Genomic DNA, 6000 nt, shown 5'->3' with positions numbered 1-6000 from the left:
ACCGGTTCGGGGCACGTAGCCGCCATATCACTTGACTAACTGCGAACTCCCAAGGTGGGGAAGGAAAGGAAGATGAAGGGGGAGGAATGGGAAGCAAAGCGCGAGCGGAGAGGGAGGTGAGGTGAGAGGGTGAAAAAAAAAAAAAAAAGGGTGAGGTGAGGGGAGGTGAGGTGAGGCGAGGGTGGGGTGAGGTGAGTGGAAAGGACGTCGGGTGAGGTGAGTGGAGAGGGAGTGAGGTGGGTTGAGCGGCGAGGGTGGGGGAGAGGAGCGGGCGGGTGAGGCAGGTGGGTGGGTAAGTGAGGAGCGAAAGGGGTGGGGGGCATGGAGCAGGCGGGTGAGGCGGGTGGGTGGGGAGAGTGGAGCGGAAAGGGGTGGGTAGCGTGGAGCGGTGCAGGTGAGTGGGAGGGTGGGGGCGTGGAGCGGAGAGGGTGGGGAGCGACGAGCGGAGGGGTTGTGAGGAGCGGGGGAGGGGAGCGTGGTGGAGAGAAGAAGGAGTGTGGAGGAGAGGGGGTGGCTGGCTGGAGGGGCAACAGCTAGCAGAAGGAGAGGGAGGGGCCGCACAAACGGCGAGGGGGAGGTAGACAGGGAACGACAGGGAGGGAGGGAGCTCGCAGGAGCATCACTGTTACTCAGATGGGTACACAACAATCATTACGTAAGCACTCATGAGGTTCTACTACCACAATGAGTCATGACGTGTACATGCGAAAACCAATGAATATGATTTAAGTAATTGAGACATCTAGGTCCAATCGTAATGCATTACACTCAACAATCATTACAAAAACAAATGCAAAAAAATCAAGAAATAAAATTGAGATCTACACACATGCTAACATGAATTTTTAATAGATAATTATAACATGGATCCTAAAAGCAATACCGCGCCTCATACAAATCCTATCACTATCCAACAAATCCTATCAGGCTATTGAAGAAGGATAGGCTATAAAAGATGAACAGGAAAACATATAACAGCAATCATAATGTAATGAACCAAGATGATCTAGATCAACATTGTGTGTTCACACATCTTGAGCTCATTGGGAAGGTCATCATCGAGATGAATCTAGCTGACCAAAGCGAGCCATCATCCAGACAATAACCGGCTTTATTGACACCTATGTATAATATATATGAATATATGATACTAGACCAAAGCGAGGTGAATCCAGTTGACCGAAGTGAGCCATCACTCAGCCTTGATCATAATACTACCTAATAGAATGTCACTCTAGGCGAGATGAATCCAACCACATGAAGCGAGTCATCATCAAGCCCAAGTGATAAACATCACACATTCAAACACATATAAGCATCATACATATTCCTCTCTCTCTATTCCTCTCAATTGGGACGAGGTGAATCCAACCGGCTGAAGCAAGCCATCACCCGGCCTTAATCCTAATACTACTAGAACATCAGTTGAGGCAAGATGAATCTAACAAGCCGAAGCAAGTCATCATCCGGCCCCGAGTGAAACACATCATGCAATCACACATATAGAAGCAAGCAAGCACAATCATATGACATGTTTCTCTCAACTAAGGCGAGGTGAATCCAATCGACCGAAGAGAGCCATCACCTGGCCCTAACTGAGAACAATAGCGAGGTTAGAATCTCACCAAAAGCTTGTAGGAGAGTGGAAAACAATGAAGATGCGAAAAACTGGAGAAAATTGAGAGAAAATTTCGGTGAATTTCGGTGAGCTGTAGAAAAAAATGACGCGAAGGGGGCCTTTTATAGAATCCAATTTGACATACCAATCGATATGTCCACACACTGGTCAGCTTTTGTGGCCAATGCATGCATGCCACGCGTTCAGCTTGTGCACACCAATCGGTGTCACACTATACCGACCGATATTTTCTCGAGTATACCGGTCAGTGTGGTGATTTGTTGTATATCGGTCACTGTGGTGATTCACCGACCAGTAAATCCGAACACCAATCGGTATTTTTTAGAAAATACCAGTCGGTGTTGGGATTTACCGATCAATATATAGCTGATCAACTGGTGCATGTTGACCGGTTGTAAAAAATGCATTTTTTGCATTTTGAACATCCACATGCATTTTTAATTCGAAAAACACGTTCTTTTCTCAAAAAAAACGTACTAAAAAAATCCCAAGCCAACCCTCCTACCTTCGTACGACCTACAAAATAATCTTTTATAATCCCCCACAAAAATAACCTTTGTACAACCTACAAAATAACCTCCTACCTTCGTACGACCTACAACCTTTTATAAAACCCCACCAAAATAACCGACTTATGGGTCAGTGCCTCCCCCACCAATAAATCCTCCTGTGCCACAAATGATGCTTACTAAAAAAGATATGAGGGTCCTAGTGCAAGCATTAGGAAGGGGGGCCATGCCACCAACCTTTACCAGAAGGCATACTAACCCTTCGAGCAGTATGTCGGCCACAATCTTCAAGCTTCTCACAAAATTCTTAGGTGAAGGATCCACGGAGTCCCATGTTGAGAGGTTTGAGTAGATCCATGAAACTTTTGGGACATTGGAGAGCTAGACAAAGTTAATGCTTTTGGACTGAGCCTAAATGGCAAGGCAAACCAATGGTACAGGGCTTTGAATATGGAGGAGAAAATTAGTTATGATACACTATGAAAATAATTTATAGTCGGGTTTCCCCCTTGTAGTCCCAAACGGAGCCCTATTAATCAATTCTATGAGGTGAAGAAGAAGGAGACCGAGTCCCTTCATGATTGTATTGCCAGGTTCAAGCACTTGAACTCATGGTGTGAGCCTCACAAAAGGATGAGCGATACGCAACTCTTTCCATGCTTCCTCATAGGGCTCTATGACTCTAATCTTCATGACCATATCTTTGTGATGAATCCCATGTCATTTGAGCTATGCAACAGCATCATTGTTTGCTTGGGTGTAGCCATTTTTGGTGAGGTTTAGGGACTTTTCTATATATAGGTATCTTGCATGACCCATAACTTATGCATTGCTCAATGGAATTTGGCACACTTTGTCTTCAAGTTGTAGTACACATTCCAACTTGAATATGAGAGCAAAAAATTATGGAATAAGGATTTGGAATGAGACTGTTAAAGCATTATAAGTGCTATGTTGTATGTGAAAGTTGTATGTGAAGCATGCATCATGAAGACTATAGGATATAGCATGATGGTCTTAAAACATTGATAGTTGTTGGTATTGGTATCTAGATTTACCCTAAAATGGAATAGTGCATGATGGTCTTAAAACATTGATAGTTGTTGGTATTGGTATCTAGATTTACCCTAAAATGGAAGAAGTTGGGAAAAGTGCAATTTGTGCATGTGAAAAGATATTTTAATAAATCCAACACTATTTACAATTTTGAATTGTTTCTTTTTCCCTGCACTTGCTTTCTATGTGGCTCATAAGCATGCCAAAGGTCATTGCATTTAATAATACACAACATCAAACCCGATAGTGTGCCCTTTAGCCTATTTGTGTTTTGAAGCATTTTAGGCCACATTGCACTTGTTTGGGATATCCAATTCTGCTGACGTGTATCGCCGGAGGGGGAAAAACCGACAGCTGAAATTTTGCTGCTCCCACAAATTTTAAATTTTCACACCTCCCGCCCATCAAATCTTGGAAGATGAAGTACTTGGAACCTACCCCCACCCTGCAAATGCCCTGCAACCCGCACGGACCTCGACGTGACCTTGCGCAGACTTTGGTTTCCTATTGTCTTCTTTTGGGTAAGTTGTCTTCTATTCTTTGCTTGCCTCACAAGCTAGCTTCTCTCTATTTTGGTTTGGCATTGTCGTCTTTCACTGATTGTTGCCATGGCAACATGTAACTCTCCGTGTCTTATAAGAGAAACAAACAGAGGCTGCGAGATAGAGAAGCTGAAAAAGCTTGGTCAAGGCATAAGTATCTAAAGACTCCTTACAGAGCAGCAGTAGTAGGAAGCAATTGTTGCAAATGCACGCATTCGATCATTGCCATCAAAGCAAAGAAAATGAGCTGTGATGTCACGATTAATGGTAGCAGTTGAGGAAGCAACATGAGGCCATTCCATGTAAATACCATTCTCAAGTCTTCACAAGCTTTAGCCTGCACCCTAAAGTTCATAGAGTGACAACCCTACCAACACCTTGTATTTTCGTGCCAAAACATCACCACGATTGCAATGACTTTGCACATAGGTTGTCTCTCCTTTTCTTATGTTCTATTGAAGCCCATAGACTACTTGGATCAAGATGATCAAGCATTGCTTCCACTCTTCGTGCATCTCTCGAGAGTTTCTCCAAATAACAAGGACATCTGTAGAAAGCAGACGAGATGCAAGATGTTTGATGAGCACATCATACACATGCTTGATACAACGCAGGTCAGTGGTTGCCTAAACCATCCCGATGGTTGTTTATGATTGAGCTTTGGGATAGTTAACTTGTCATTTCTTGATACAACACAGGTCAGTGGTTGCCTAAACCAGCCCGGTGGTTGTTTGTGATTGAGCTTTGGGATAGTTTACTAGGCTGGCCTGGACTTAATCTGATTGTCCTAAACCAGCCCAGTGATTGGAATATCATGCAACCATGTGGCTGGTTCAGCTCAAACACTAGAACCAGGATGGCTTGGACTTAATGTGATTGTCCTAAACCGGCTCGGTGGTTGGAACATCATGCAATCATGATTAGGTCAGCTCAAACAACAATTATGTGATTGTCCTAAACCAGCCCGATGGTTGTAATATCATGCAACTGTGTGGATGGTTCAACTCAAACACCAGAACCAGGCTGGCTTGGACTTAATGCGATTGTCCTAAACTAGCTTGGTGGTTGGAACATCATGCAATCGTGATTGGGTCAGTTAAGGCTAGAGGAGGTAGGCACTGGCTAGAGGATGTAGGCACTAGCAACGAATTGCATTTTTGTTGGTTTAGGATTACCTGAAACCCCCATAAAAAATAACCTTTAGTAAAATCCCAAACAACCAGTGCGCTTGTTTCAGTAAATCCCAAACAAGGGAAAATGTAAATCCCAAGCAGTATACTAATCCAAAGCAACCACCGAGCTTGTTTTAGTGACAATTACTGTGCATGAGGGACTATCTGATTCATAGGTTCAGATTAGCATTCAGTCATAATTAGACTGTAATATCACACGCTTAGATTAGCATTGAGCCGAAATCAGACTGTAATAACAATGACTTTGCATCTAGTTCACAAGCTTAGATTAGCATTCAGTCAGTTTTCATGCTGTAATAACAATAGTTTATAATGAGAACTAGCATTAAGCTAGAGATAGAGTGTAACAACATATCACACTGTTTGAATTACCATTTAATCACACGTCATGAGCAACCACCTAATCGCATGTCATGGCTAAACGATGATGTATATGACTGCCTGCACTAGGCTAGGCTACCAGCAAAGCTAGGTGTATGTGTCATCGCTCCTCCCCCCTCATCCCATTAAATTATTATGATCTTGGCTCTGATGACCGAGGAATTCTCCCATGGCAACAATCTAGTCGCTCGTCATGGTGGCTAGACAATGATGTAAATGACCACCTAGGTTAGGCTAGGGTACCAGTAAGCTGGGTGCATGTGCCACTGCTCCTCCCCCCTCTTCCTATTGATCTATCATGATCTTGGCTCCGATGACCAAGAAATTCTAGCATGGCAACCATCTAATCACACATCATGTCTAGACAATGATGTAGATGACTGCCTATGCTAAGCTGGGCTACCAGCAAAATTCAGTGGGTGGATTCTGTGCTCTTAGTAGCGATAGGCACCCAACGGTAGGGAAAAGAGTGGGAGGGCCGCAAGTCTAGCTATATAAAGGCCTTAAGGGCAGAGAAACAATTCACTTCACCCAGGAAAATTTATCTCCTACCCCTTCCACACCCTCTCCAAGCCCCCTTCTACCCCTATGATGAATCTTATGCTGCAACCTCAACGCCCCTTCATAATGCTACCCAAGTCATGGGATCCATTGTTTTCCTTGGCTCTCCATCCTGCAAC

This window comes from Dipteris shenzhenensis, chromosome 6, assembly GCF_047967505.1.
Source record: "Dipteris shenzhenensis isolate YYH24624 ecotype China chromosome 6, Dip_SZ_1.0, whole genome shotgun sequence".
NCBI classification, from domain to species: Eukaryota; Viridiplantae; Streptophyta; class Polypodiopsida; order Gleicheniales; family Dipteridaceae; genus Dipteris; species Dipteris shenzhenensis.
The sequence above is the reverse complement of the archived record's forward strand: the minus strand, read 5'-3'. Positions refer to the sequence as shown.